We start from the raw sequence: 15,632 nt of genomic DNA, 5'->3' as shown, positions 1-15,632 counted from the left end.
CCTTTAAATAAACAGTAATGTTCCGGAAGTATCATAGCGCATACGTGGCTAAGTTTGAATAACAAGACAGGAATAAACTGTAACTGTTGAAGGTACTTCGTTGTTCTTCCAGGTAGGTGAACCTTTCCCGTCGTTGTATGGAGTAGTCCTTTGGTGAGGACCTATTTTCACACTTTAAATCGCTGAAGCAGAAGTATCATCTTTCAACGATATCTTTGTCTTGATCTCATCTCATTTCAACGCCTGTGAAGTCACCTCGTTATGCCTCATCTATAGGCACTTTGGGGCATCACCCTGTAGAGCTGCTTGACAGTATATTTTTTGTTTCTTTTTGTTTACCTTGCCACGAGATCTATGGTCCTGCATATCAAGAGATGCTTAGCGAAGATTTTTGAAGTTAAGAACCGGCTGAAGTACATTTGCATCTTTCGTGCCTTATTCACGTTGCAACATCAAAAATGTTGGGAAAAGTTTCACAGACAAAAACATTGAGGCTTGGCAAAGGTAGGAAAATAGAAAAAGCGCTAACAATGTCGTAACCTTAAGACAGGTAGAGATGTGATTTTCAGAATCAGGAACTCGGCAGGATCAGATTAATTTTTGCTTAGTTGTGGCAGCCAAGAAACTCCTACGTATTGTACGATTTGCTAAACGAAGACTACAGTATAGCAGTTCAGTCTCTGAGCTGTGTAGGCATCATCAGCTTATAAAAGCTTACTTAAGCCTTGTGATAGAGACCTCCATGAATCTTTGTCATACAAATGTATCCTGAAAGTAATCACCAAGATGTTCACATTGAAAATTTTGAATGAGAAGAGGCACCGGATATTTGATAACACATGACAGAACAACAGAATAATTAGTTTTGTAACCTTCAGCATCTAGTATAGCGTCCCTTCGATTGTCGTGCTTCAGTAGTAGTATACAGCGTCTGCACATCATATATATATATAAATTTTTATATATACATAAATACATATGCAGAAATATAAAAATTATATATATATATAATATATATTTATGTATATATATGTATATATATATATATATATATATATATATATATATATATATATATATATATATATATATATGACGCAGAGAGAGAGAGCCTTATAAATTCCAGTTAATTCTGTTCGTACACCCCATAAACAGAGGAAAGTACAAAATGAAGAAAAAACTCTCATGAATCTTGCATGTTTTGCGAGCAAAGTTTTAACGACTTTTTAATGAAGTTTGGCATTATCTAGCGAGATCTTCATAACATGCCTAAATATACAGAAAGAGGCACTAGGCTTTGCTTTTAATATGATTCAGTTCTTCACTGTTTGTTGATTCATATAACATGGAGACTCCGCTTGTAAAAGCATTCCATTCCACTTTTTATTTCGTTTATACGCACACAGAGATAATGTAGCTCTCTCTCTCTCTCTCTCTCTCTCTCTCTCTCTCTCTCTCTCTCTCTATATATATGTATATATATATATATATATATATATATATATATATATATATTCTGACTCACATCAAGATCGAACCAGGTCTTTCAGTTGAAAGGCAAGGGCGCTGCCCACTGGGCCATACAAGTCATAAAAGAAGTTGGAACCTGAGGTCAACTGCACCCAAGGAATTACCTGGGCAAGCTAACTGCTTGCATCCATACAAGTCATAGCCTTTCAATTGAAAGACCTGGGTTCGATCCTGATGTGAGTCAGAAAATTATTTCTGTTCCACACGTGATTGTGTGTTGACCATTTCTATATATATATATATATATATATATATATATATATATATATATATATATATATATATATATATATATGTATATGTATATATATACATGTATATATATAAGTATGTGTGTGTGAGAGTGTGTGTTAGAAGGACAGATGTAAAACTGCAAAACTAATTTTCCCACCATTCATGTAACAGTTATGATACTCATGTCCTGTTATTCAGCCTCGAATAGCAGTGCTGTTGATACGTTTGATACCTTCTTCCAAGGGCTTTGATTTTCTTTCCTGCTCTTTGCAGCTTTCCTTCCGTTTCATAGATCAGTACGTTATTTACTACAAAAACCAACTTTTCCACTGGAACTCTCTTCCATTATCCCACAGATATTCACCTATGTATCCTTTGTTCATTCCGCAACTTGTCTCATCACTCCTGTATAGATACTGGACATTTCACAGACTTCTAGGCAATTTAAGTCATCAACAATCCTCGTATAGCATCTCCGCTATTTATATGTATTATATATTTATGATTATATTTTTCCACTTTACACCCTTTTTTATCCTGAAGGGCGTGGCACTACAAAGGTACACCCTTCCTGTATCTCAGCGTGTCTTTGAGGGTAAGGTAGTTTGCCCAACGTCCCTTTTTTGGACCCCAAGAGACGCTGGTACTCATTTACAGCTGGATGAATGTTGGGCAGTTCGGAGTGATCCAGGTAACTATCAAATGTGAGCTGAGTACTGCACGACTCAGTCGCATTGCTTAGTTGGCCGACTGTACCTCCGAAGGTGGGCAGTGGGATCGCCATTATTGTTTGTGTGTATGTGCACTGTATATTACGTTCACACTCCTTCCTCTTCGTGTTGCGTTAATTTTCGCTGCTCTTCCTTAATCGGTCCTTCTTTCCATTCACACTGAGCATTGTTTTACCCTTATAATTCATTTTCATAATGTACATAAGCAAATACTCCTTACTTGTCAGTCTGAGGAACTTTTTCTTCAATACTTAATGACGGGTGAGTGAGTTGGCCTTGGAAGGTGAGACATTTGCTGGATGAACTACCAGATATTAGGGATTTATGACAGTTTCTTCCTTCAGTGCCAAGACGAGGATAGTAATTATCATATTTCCATGTTTCTTAGGTATGAAGTTGTTTTTGATAATGGCTTCATTTCTAGGATCAGTGGAGAAGCAGGTGCTCGTCATAGTCGCAAATTTTTAATCCTTATAATTAAATTTTCATCTGTTTATTTTAACTGACTTGTGATTTAGTGGTATGCTAATATACCAGTGCGGAGCGTCTGAATGTAGTTGCATGAAGAAATTTTTATTGAGAAGTTTTACGAAAATTGTTATTGCAGTACGAGTTTAATACTAATTCAGTCTTCAAATGATCCTTTACGTTCCCCGTAAATACTTTAAGAACCATTCTTTGATGTATATTGATTCTTCCATCTGTTTTTTGTCAGATATCGTGATCAACGTGATTACTCTCTGAGAGAGAAAACTTCGTGCTCTGTCAATGAGCTTCTAGATGCTAAGTAAATTTAAAATTAAGAAAATAATTCATAAACAGAAATTAATGGCCGAGTTTTATATCATAACGACGGTACGCATTCTGTGTGCAAGAAAGGTTATGCTGTTGGCTGTAAATCATAAATGTAGTTCCGTGTGTGATAGTATAAAAGTTTGCATACACTGTCAAACTACTCAAACTGCACTCATATTCATGGCAGAATTGATATCTTTAGTTCAAGCTTAGGGACTTTGTACATACATATTTAAGGGCAAGGAGTCTCCCTTTTGAATCTCAAGAAGACATTTTTGTCCCCCCTGCTGTAAGTCTAACCATTTCTGCTTGATCCATGCCCATGCTCATATCTTTCAAAATAAGAATGCAGGCAATAAGGAAAGAACTGCTCCAATTTCTGTAGTAATAAATTCTAGAAATTTAGCAATCCGTCTTGTATATGTATGAAGTAGCAAAAAAGATGCTGTTACCAGCAGACAAGATTAATATTATCAGGACTTTGGGTTGATCACCCATACCTGACACGTAAGTTAAATTGAAGATTGTGATTTGAAGTGCACATAATGCAGCATAATGCAGTAGCGAAGCACATTCTGGAACACTGTCATAGATATATTAATGTTTTCAAGATCGATTTTTTATGAACAAAAATGGGGATTTCGTGTAAAAAGTTCATCTTATTACCCCCACCATGGAGATTATGTTGTTGGTTCCGTTTGGCTGACTGATGCAGTGTACTTATTTAGGTAACCATGCTAATTGTATTTGGGGAGACATGCTATATCGGATTGCCCTTACTAATTATTACAATTATTTATTATTTTCTCCCTAACACAATCGTTATAATATTTCAGAGTATCACATTTCGTAACGTTAATCATCTCAAACGCTGCCATCTCTTAATTTTACATGATGGCCTCAGTGCCGAATTTAGATCCTAAATCTCGCTCATGCATTCATTCATCTACTCTCATGCATTTGTCAACGCCTTCTCTTTTACCGGCTGTATTTGTCACTTGTGGGTGCAATATCGTCTTTAAATTGGATTCTTTTCAATTGTTTTTGTATCTTTTCAGTAAGATCAATCGTTCATTAACCTATATTGTGGCGTTGAAACTTCTCCAGCATAATATTGTTCTGTTTCTCCCTCGTATTGCCCCCAAGTATTTCGATGATTCTTCTCTATTTTTCAATAATTTTCTCCTTTACTTTTTTTGTTTTCATTTTGTATTCTTCCTCTTTGCCAGTACTCTTTGAGCAGTTTTCTTATTACCCTCACTAAGCCTCGCATTTCGGAATCCTTTCTTCTACTTCATTTATTCTGTTTTTAGAGCACAGTTTATCTCATGCACCTTCTCCCATCCTATTGGCACCACTTTCCAGTCTGCTCGACTCCCCGTTTGATGCGAGACCTTCCATAGTATTCGTATTTTTTTTTTTGCCATTAGAGCTACTCTCAGGCTTTAATTTTTTCTCTCCAAAATATTGATCAGATACAATTCTTATTATTGCATCCATCGACTATCTGTCTATTCTATTCTGCACTAATGCGTATTCTAAAACCTATTATCGGCTATTTTCACGTTCCTGAGGATGAAGATCTATACCAAAAACAACACAAACAATTATGTGTGTGTTTGTACGCGTATGCGTGCGTGTGTATGTGTGTGAGCATGTAAAACTGTATGTTTGTTTGAACATTAACTCAAAGAAAGAAGATTCCAGGTAATTCTCACTTGAATAATGCATCACTTTGGATAATGGAAGCTCAGTGGAAAGTGTCACGAAATCAGCTTTCAGGATGTTCGATTGCCAATGGTTCCTTTCAAAATTCAAATTGAGTTTATGGTACAATAGTTAAAATCCTTTATTTTTCAAACCATATTCCTGTTTAGAGCTGAACTGTTAAAACGAAGAAAAGAAAAATTAATGTAAGTAAATGAAACTTTTAATTCGAACACGCTAAAGGTTGCTTACCCACTCGCAAAGAAATTCAACTCTTGGTGTATAAAAATAAACAGGAAGTTAGCTGTCCCGACGGCTTGTCATTTCTGCAGGCTGTCATTGCAGAAGGACGGGATGGATGATTAGCACATCGATATACACAGAAAGAGTTGGTTAATGAATGTGAAAATAAACGAGGTAATTTAACTTTAGAGATTCTCTTTTTCACCTGAATCATGTCATGGCCGCATGTGAGGCTTTTCCTTTGAGTCAAGGACCGTAAGTAAATTTTGAAAGTTTCCTTTCACCGTCACTTTTATTCTGGAAACCCTTGTGAAATTCTGAAAGGGGCTTCAGTTATTTTATTCTTGACTAAACTGCTTCATTGGATATAACTGGTGATCGTCTTTAAGGTTAACAGAACCTCTGAAAGAACCATGAGCTTAAAGGCAAAGAGGGCCAGAATCTGTGGCACCAAAGTCCCCTACCACCTCTCTCTTTCTCTCTCTCTCTCTCTCTCTCTGGCTGACAGATTAAGGTGCAAGGCTCCCCATAGCCTGCCATGAGAAAGCCCCCTCCCACTGCCCATCCCCAACCATCTCAATTCTAAGATTAACATCAGTGTCTCAAGCTTAACTGTTTTTTGCTCTCCGTTGCAGGTATGTTGCGGTCAACTGCTCTATCATTTACTGCGCGAGTTTAAGAGGAGCGAATACGGAAAAAAGGGCCGGGGAGATATTTTAAGGTATGCTTACAGTCCACTTGCACTTTTATTTAACTTATTGTTTAAATATAGATTGTTACATAAGGATGTCTTTAAAATTTGTATCGATTTTATTGCAAGTCTTGTATAGCGGAATCTTTGTTTGGGAGGATAAATACTGGGTCACAGGAGGTTGTAAATACTCGTGTAGAGATGAATCAGTATTATAGCGTGTTTCATTCTTTCTTCATCTTTCATTTACAAGGAAGCACGTCCAAACTATAATATATATATATATATATATATATATATAAATATATATATATATATATATATATATATATATATATATATATATATATATATATATATATATATATATCATACATACATATGTACATATATATATATATATATATATATATATATATATATATATATATATATATATATATATATATATATATATATATATATATATATATATATATATATATATATATATAGAGAGAGAGAGAGAGAGAGAGAGAGAGAGAGAGAAACGGGGGAGGAGAGAAATGGGGACAATTACAGAGTTTGATTTAGTACTGACGGATGAAATCTGTTGGGTTCTGCAGCAATAATTGTCACTGATGCAAATCATCGTCTGTGTCCATTTATGGAAACATTGAAATGACTCAGACATACAGTACATATTAGCAGTGTTCAAGAAATAGAAGAAATAAAAATCACGTAACATTAAAAATACAAGTAGCCAGATAGATAGATAGATATATGTATGTGAATAGACAAATAGAAAAGCTGAAACCAGGATAGGATATATTTGCGGGAGAATAGTAACAAACATAATCATCTCTCACTTAACAAGAATCAGAATGTTAGTTATTCCGAAGTGAAAGTTATCGTAAAACGGGCTATATTTGAATAAAAAAAGATTAGCCAGTGAATAAAATGACCTGGTGTCAGCTGGGTCCTCCATTTGGCATGACTCCCGGAGGGAGCGATAATGTCTTGATTCAATCAGCGATTAACACATAATTTAATCGCATTCTCGGTATATTAGTACGTGACTTGGGGCTTGGCAAATATCCATAAAAATTGGTTTACATATCGGAGCTTACATGGAGAGAGAGAGAGAGAGAGAGAGAGAGAGAGAGAGAGAGAGAGAGAGAGAGAGAGAGAGAGAGAGAGTTATGAATCACTACATGTCATTGAAAGTATTCTAATGATTTTTGGTTCATAGATTTTGTATGTTTTATTTCTATTGTTCTCCAAGTCTGTTTATCAACTGTTTTATGTGAAGGACAACCTAGTGAGATAATAGGCTTAAACCTTAAATTCTGCAATAGCATCAATTCGTGACAAAAATGAATCTTTAAGGATTTTGTCTACCATTACAATTAATTTGTATTTCTGCTATTACTATTTTTGATAAGAATGATTAAGATGAATTATTGTTGACAGCGGCTTTGCTAAAAAAAAAGTATGACCAAAAGGAAATCGACAGCTTGTATGGTAAAAGACTCAGAAGTGCGCACAAGTGAATTTCTCACTCATTTGCAGTATTGGAAATCTAGCGCTGACTTGTCCTTCGCGAAGGTCCCCGACTGTCTGCTTCCATGAAATGAACAGAGCTGTAAATTACCGAGACAGCGTCAGTGAATATTGCTGGAACTTATATAGGAATAAGGGTTGAGTCGTGAAGGCTGTTAGGTACTTCGTAAATTATAGCTATACTCGTTACAGGTCACGTTATGCGTTGCGTAATCAGTCTCGAATAGTGTAACAAAAGGGCTGGGCATTGTAATACTTTAGCTTTCAAGGCCAGAGAGAACGAATTGAATTTGATTAGTATGCTTTACATTTATTGACATAGCGGGGTGATGAATTTGCTAATTGTTTCATATAGGTAAGTGTATTTATTTTATTTTCTAAACAAATATCTCTGTTCATCTTTTATATGTGTGGAATCATATATGTAAACGATCTTAAATTGTATATGCATAAATGCTCTGTTCACTGAGCAAAGTATACCCAGCTTGGTTTGTTTGCTTCATTTTAATCATAATGTTAATATCCGGACAACAGTCATTTCCCATGAGTCTAGCAAAATAATCCATCCGGAAGCCCTTACTGACTGATGTTTACAGAGGTGTTTTTAACGCTGGAAATTGAAGAAGGAATGGAAGCTCTACATACTGGTCCTTGAAGGCTGTCACTTTTTTTATCAACATTTTTTTTTTTCATGAATAAAGACATTATGCTTGTGGTAAAATTTTGCTCGCGTTGTCCAAATGTCGAGGACTTTATTGTACAGAAAATGTCTTGTCATTTTTGCATGCTAACATAAAAATTATATGCTAACTTAATTATGATGTTAAAACAAGAAAAAAAATATGGATCGCCGGCACATTGGATTAAAACAGAGGACGAACTCACAGTGAACAGAAGCGTAGATGATAATCTAGTTAGATGCTTTTCAGAGTGTATAGTATTTGTTGGGAAAGTCGCATTTTATGGTGGGAAAACTTAAAGGTTAATAATCCTGCATTGCACAAGAAAGGTTTCTAGATAATTTTAGGAAAGAAGCAATAAAAAAGTCTGGTGAAAGTGACTGTCAGTAATGTTCTTCTGAAGTGACATTGATAACATAACCTGTCTAGTTTGAAGTGGTGAAGTTGCTAAGGAACATTAATATAGATCAGTCTTGCCCTCAGTATTTTGTGCTTTTCACTGCGAAAGTCTCCCTGAAGTTGCCCATCTTGGTTTGACATCCAGAGTACTTACCAACTTCAGTATAGTCGTTTTCCTCATGTAGCACTTACGTAAGAAATTGCAGAAGATTTTCTATGTTGCTTGCTACTTAAGTCTCTTACTTGCATGAGTTTAGTCCCGAAATCCGTACTTTAAGAGTAGGTATACTTATTTTCCCCTGTTGTCACCTTATTATACAAGTCCAAGAAACAACGAAGAAAGACTGTTCAGTAATGCAAATATATTTATTCCCAGATTACTAACATGATTTATCTGTATCTAAAGGTCCATCAACTATTGCAGCTTCATCTACTTCTGATTATACCTTTCTTGCCCATTCCTCTGCCCTGATAACCCTCATGGGAGTGGCAGCATATAAGGTATTTTGTGTGGCATTCAGTACGGGAGGTATCCATATAAGAAAGCTTTACTTTCCAGTAAACAACATAATTTAGGTAAAGTTTCACAGATCTTACTAGAATTACGTATAGTCTCACTTTCACGTGGAGTTTCAACTTATTAGTCTGGCCAGGGTTGATTTGCCTTTTTTAGTAGTCTTTCACAAAATTCCAACCAGAAACGAATTTGCATCGAATATCATTGTTTCTGAATAGTAGAGGTATTTAACCCCATTAATCATGTCTCCTTCTGATCTTATTTCGTTCGTTGTGCATACTTTGTCCTTATATCTTTTGGTAGATTTACTGGATTTATTTTGATTCTTACCTCTTTAGATATATGTTCATTCTGTCAATCAAGCTTTGTAAATCTTTTAATGCTTTGCTCATGAAAACAGCATCATCTGCATATCCTAAGTCAGATAAGTTTCTATCGCTACTCTAATCTAAATCTTCTCTTCCATTTACGAAAGCCTTATTTTATTATAAAATCCATGAGAAGGGCGAACAGTAAAGAGTAATAACCCCACTATTTACTGCAAATTCACTTGATAAGACTCCATCAACATACTTTCAATTAGCTTTACATATTTGATGAAATGGCATGGCGAAGTCCTTCCACAATACTGGCCTGTAGATTCTATCAAATGCCTTCTCGTAAACAAGAAAAGCCATTAGAAGGAGATTTTCAAATTCGATTTAGTTGCACAATATGTCTTTCTTACACATAATTGATCTGTACAACTCCTACCTTTTCTAAAGCCTGCTTGTTTATCTGTAAGCATTTTATCATTTCTTTCTCCAACCTATCGAGAGTAGGCATAACTGAATATTCTCATTACAACAGATGCAGTTGTAATGCTTTTACAGCTACCATATTCAGTCAGGTCACCTGTATTTGGTACCTTCGCTACTACTTTTAATTGCCAGTCCTTCTTGTTGGTATACGAGGTTTGAGTTAAAGTCACCTCTGCAGTGATTCCCTCATAACCTGGTGTTTTCTGTCCCATGAGTTAGTTTATTTATCACTGATTCCATTTCAGAATTGTGAAATCATTCTTAAGCACACTCAGGTCGTCTTCCTCTTCTGGTATATCAGTCAAATTCTCGTTATAATAGTTCTTATTCATGACTTCACAAAATTGTCCGCCCAGTGCTTTTGACAAGTATTTTCCTCAATTTCTTTTCAACCATGAATGAAAACTCTCATGAGAACAATAAATGCACTGGAATTGTCAAGGAGGATGTGAAAAAAGCTCTAAAGAATAGTAATTATTTTTGGCTGTCTTGCCGGGTATATGTATATTTCATGAGAAATTCTGTGGTCTACCTTATTAATAATGCCGCTACTTTGCGTCCTTCATCTTTCCCCTGGAATTTGCCTCCGTTTACCTATTGCTTTTATGCATTCTCTTTATTGTATCCAAGGTTTCCGTCTTGTTACCCCATATCCCAGTAGGTCTTCATACTAAAACAATACTCATTGATTGTCTGCTCCTTCTCAGGTATGGTTTTTTGAACTGCAAATCATTTTTAACATTCTCTTGCAAAGGCCTCTCGATGTTCACCTTCATGGCGCTTTCTATACTAAACTTAGGAACTTGGTAACTTTTTGTTGGGTGTTTTTAATTTTTGCTGTAGTATGGCAATAGTATAGTGGTGATCGCTGACGACACTGGTTCTTTGTAGCTCCCAGTATCCTTTTCTCTCTTGATTTAATTGTTTTATAATGTATTTGGATTCTATGTCTGCCATCTGAAGAAGTCCAACCACAGAAACTAATAAAGTGCACTCCATTTTTTTTATACAGTCTCTCCTAGACCTTCCTTACCCAATATATTCTCCACACCTTCATTGCTCTTGCCACCATTTGCAGTCATATCACCAACAGAATTTCTCATATCTCTTTCTGTTATTTCAACAATAACATTCTGCGGTTCTGTTTAAAATTAATTTGTTATTTTTGTCCGAGCTCATTCATTGGTTTATAACACACTATAATACTCATACTGCACAGTTTTGATCTAAATTTGCCAGAAGTAATCTAGTGCTCACTGCTTTCCAGTCAGTCAATGCCTTTTCTGCAGATAGTGTTGAGATCATGTCCACTCTAATCTCTCGTTTTTGCTTTGCACTGTAATTCACAAACAGTTCTGTCCATAGCTTTTGAGAATTCATTTTGTACCCGTTCTGTCCTTACACTTTGATTCCTATTTTTAATTTATTCTTATTAATGATAAACCGTGAGAATACTAGTACCCCATGTTTATAAATATAGTTACATGCCGGGCTCACTGGCCTTCCTACAGTATTCTTTACGCCGGCTAACTGATTGTCTCGAGCCACAACTCGGGGCTGTATAATGCTGTTGTCAAAAAATTGAAAGACTCTTTTGCCCTTGTTGCTTCTGGCTCTGTATTCAAGGTTTTTCTGAGATCACTTTGTGGATAATAAATTTATAAATTTATTTATATATATATATTTATGTATAGTGTATATATTTTATATATATTTATTTGTCACAGTTGATTTAGGCATTTTTTGAAATAATCTCTTTAAGTATCTTATTTCGATCAGGTGAGCTGCGTCATGATTACTGTATATGTAGCGTTTTTTTTTTTTTTTAATCTTGATCTGCAGCTCGGTTTCTGATCAGTTGTGGTTTTCATGATGATTTCCATAGGAAATATCGATAACGAGACGTCTTTTTAAATAGTCTCCCCCATTATTGTGCTCTTCACTTATTATAATTACCTAAATACTCCTATGTGGCATGTTAGAGAAAAGATGTCCTTTGAAAAGTGAATAATTGATAATGCTGTGTGTTACTGAGAAAGATGAAATCAGACCTGACGTCGTTTTAATTATCATACTGTAGCAGCGTTATTGAACCGGCAACTAGTGCTATATTTACCGTCTGATAGCACTGAGGCGACCGATATTGACGGAACTTGACAGCCAGAACGGTATGTGTGGGCATTTCACGCTCCAGTCAGCAAAGCATACACGGGAACCCTAGACAGTTTCCGCTCTCCATAAATATTGTACATCATAAGCCTTGGCGATACATTGATAGTTGTTTTGTCTGTACTTTGCTGTGGCAAATTTTTTTTTTCTAATAGAATTCTATACGGAAATTGCGTGACAAAAATGCAGTGACTGCATTTTGTTGGGTAATTTCTGTATAATAGCGTTACCATTGGCGAATCTGTCATCGTTCCGTTATGGACAGTAAAGAACGTGTACTCTATTTTGTTAACTTCTCTTGTGATCTTTATATCCATTAAGTTTTTTATAAGTTTTGTTTGTGTCAAAAATTTCGAATAACCCTTCATTTGTCTTGTGACAGGGAGAGCGACACCGAACAGCTTTATCAATAGTAACCGACGAATAAAGATTTCAGTATCTTGCCACCCACAAAAAGCACGTGTGTAGTGAGCATTTTCGCTGGACAGAAAAGCAAACGATACTTCACGGTAAAATAATCTAGTTTAATAGGCAGATATAAAACTATCACACCTCCCGGTGACGGGAAAATGATACATTACAATGACCTAAAATTATAGCCGAATGTGATTCAACTTCTCCACAGTAATTAGGGTGGTTTATTACCAAGGCATTGTTCATGTCACTAGTCACGTCTCTTACGTAACATTCCGCCAGCTGACACGACTGTATTGACATTTGCTTTTATTGCCACTTTTTTGCGTCATCGCGCGGTTCACTTATCACCATTGAGAGTCCGAATCATTCTCTAATGTTAGATTTAAAATCATTTTTAAGCGTTCTGTAACACTGCATTTCCCGGAAAAGGAACAGTTACGCTGATTTCTGTGGACTTTCTTTATGTCCGGATTTTCGTGATTTTATGTCATTAACTTTAGTATTCCATTGATTCACGCATCGGTCGGTATCCAGAAGATATCTGTCGGGTGAGAGTGAATTATTGGTAGGGCATTATCGTAAATCATTCTAAAGGAATGAGCTGATACACTGAACTAGTACAGATAAGAAGACTTTGTTCGTACACTCACTCTCTCTAGATAGTGGAGCACCATCAAGATTAATTTCTTTGGGTAGCAGAGGTTAATTAAGTATTGCGTTTTCTGGATTAGGTCTGCCAATGTTATTTTTTCTGGGTAGCAGAGATAAACAAGTATTACTTTTTTGGATAGCAGAGATTAGCTAATATTACCTCTCCTGGATGGCAGGGTTTATCTCTATTACTCTCTCTGGTAGATGATAAGCCATTATTTCTTCTCTGTATGTCAGAGATTTAGCCAATATTACTCTTCAGCTAACAGAAATAAATCAGTGTTGCTTTCTCTCGGTAGCGCAAATAAGCGAATATTGATGTCTGGATAGCAGAGATTAGCCAGTATTACTTTTTATGAGAAGCACAGATAAGCCAGTAGCACTTGCTTTGGATAACAGGTTAGCCAGTATTACTTTCTCTTGCTAGAGCATGACAGTATTAATTTCTCTAGCTAGAACGTACTATTCAGAATTGCTTGTGTAAGAAACTTTGTGTAATTGTTTTTTACCCAAGTGTAGATAGTAACTTTCAAGTTCTCCTCATCTGCATTGGGACTTAATTTTTAGAATTATTGTTGTATTTGATGTATAAGGTTGGATTTATTAGGAATAAAATTGATATTAGGATGTGGGTACAAATTTTGTTGGTAAATTGAATTCTCTTAACATGATAGAGGATTTGCTCCGGAGAGAAGCTATGGATGTGGAATAGGTCACCTTAAATATAAAGGTTTTAAATATCAGAAAGATGACAGTGTTATATTAGGACATAGCCAGGATAAGCTTTAATGTGTGTTGCTATGAGAAGGTAACTCATATAGGGAAAGGTCATGTACTTAAGACTTCGTTGGTACAGATGACATTTCTTCGAATTTACCAAATTTAAAGTAGTGGGAACAGCTTTCAGAAAATGTAAGCTTGCTTGAGGTCAGTAATGGGCAAGCGTGTAAGTCGCGCTGATGACTTCAGGGCAGGATAAACATTTTTAATGTGGTATGGTTGGTAATGCTATGTACTAGCATCCTCTATACATCGTGGATGCGAGTAGAAATTGCTTAAGGGCTGAAAATTATTCTGGTACTTAATAACCAGTTACTTAAAACTCGTATATATCACGTGAAAAATATTTTCTGTACTGGAGTGTGAGAACTTTCTCTGAAAGTATGCATTGACTTCCAAGCTGAAGAAAAAATTGCTGCCGTCTTGTGGTGAGTTATGCATCTTTAATGTAAGTTCAGATCCCTAGATGGCTAAAACTTATTCTATCATTTAAGTTGATGTACAATGCCATCTGGATAGTCATACGAGTAGTGTATGAAAATGTGCTTGATATTGATAGCAGGTTGCAAATAACTGGCACTGACCTACGAGCTGGAAAAAAAAAATTGTTTTGTGGTGAGGTCGGTAACAGGTTAAAACCAGAATTATTCGTAGAAAATGTTGTTTACGCTGGAACTAGTTTTGAAAACAAAGGAGAGAGGAAGACTGACACATGGGACGGGTGGACAGTAATGCATACGTGATGATTAATGTGACACAGAACTAGCGCCCGCGCGCTGGCGCGCAAACACACACACAGCAAGCACATTCAAACACATATACTTACATACATACTTATATGTGTATATATACATATATATCTGTATGTATATTTATAAATATATATACATTATATATATATATATATACATACTGTATGTATATGTATATGTAGATGTATATGTATATACATCGGCCTGTAGTCAATGATGAAAAAATACGCTAATACCAGAAAAAGCTATATACCCAGGTACATGGTAAAATGAAACGAACCTGACTTAGGAAAAACAAAACAACAAACACCGTAGTGTATGACATTTCATAATTTCATGTTAATGTGATTCATCTGACTTTATTCTTTGTAATATCTAAAAACTACCACCCAATAGGGCTAAGCTGGTAACAGAATGGCTGCTGTGATGCCTGTAAAAGTCAATTTATCTCTTTGTAGATCACTGCTATAAAAAATGTGGATAACCATGTTACTTGGTAGTGATGGACAATTGAAACGGAAGGATAAGATGTAAGAAGGACGTTACTAAAATAAGGGAGAATACTAAGAAAATTAAGAATGACTACAAGAATTACAAAGAAATATTTGTAAGTTGCTCTCTGCCAGGGACCTGTTGTTGACTTGAGTTACAAGATTAAGACGATAGGCGTGAAAACAAGAGCAGAGTCAATATTCATTTTTATTTTTCTTTGAAACTCGATACCGCCTTGAGTGGAAAAACTGCGATAGACATTGGGCTGAGAGAGAGAGGAAGAGTGAGAGAAAAGAGAGATTAAGAGAGATGTTTTCTAAACATGGCTTCGGTAGAAATGTTTTTTCTTTGTGATAACCTGTACACCGACGCCATTTGTGTTTCTGTGTGAAATGAAACCTCGAGTTCGGTGAATAGTTGAATTGACATACTTTGTTAACTGATCTTGCAAGCTTTTTTTGAAAGTCAGACTGCAAGAATGTAAATAAGGGAAAAATGTAAA

The 15,632-nt window shown here is 35.7% G+C and overlaps 1 protein-coding gene across 2 annotated transcripts in view; it reads left to right on the top strand.

Moving 5' to 3' along the window:
• LOC136835393 (lachesin-like) overlaps positions 1–15,632 on the top strand; it is a 570,016-nt gene that overhangs the window by 179,252 nt on the left and 375,132 nt on the right. Inside the window, exon 3 of one of the 2 annotated variants that reach the window (XM_067098880.1) lies at positions 5,876–5,961. The exons of the other annotated variant lie outside the window; for it this stretch is intronic. The gene's annotated coding sequence lies outside the window, so the exon portion shown is untranslated. The remainder of the gene's footprint in view (positions 1–5,875; positions 5,962–15,632) is intronic. 2 annotated transcript variants of the gene reach the window in all.

Source organism: Macrobrachium rosenbergii, chromosome 55 (assembly GCF_040412425.1).
Source record: "Macrobrachium rosenbergii isolate ZJJX-2024 chromosome 55, ASM4041242v1, whole genome shotgun sequence".
Classification (NCBI taxonomy): domain Eukaryota; kingdom Metazoa; phylum Arthropoda; class Malacostraca; order Decapoda; family Palaemonidae; genus Macrobrachium; species Macrobrachium rosenbergii.
This window is presented reverse-complemented; position numbering and strand designations above follow the sequence as displayed.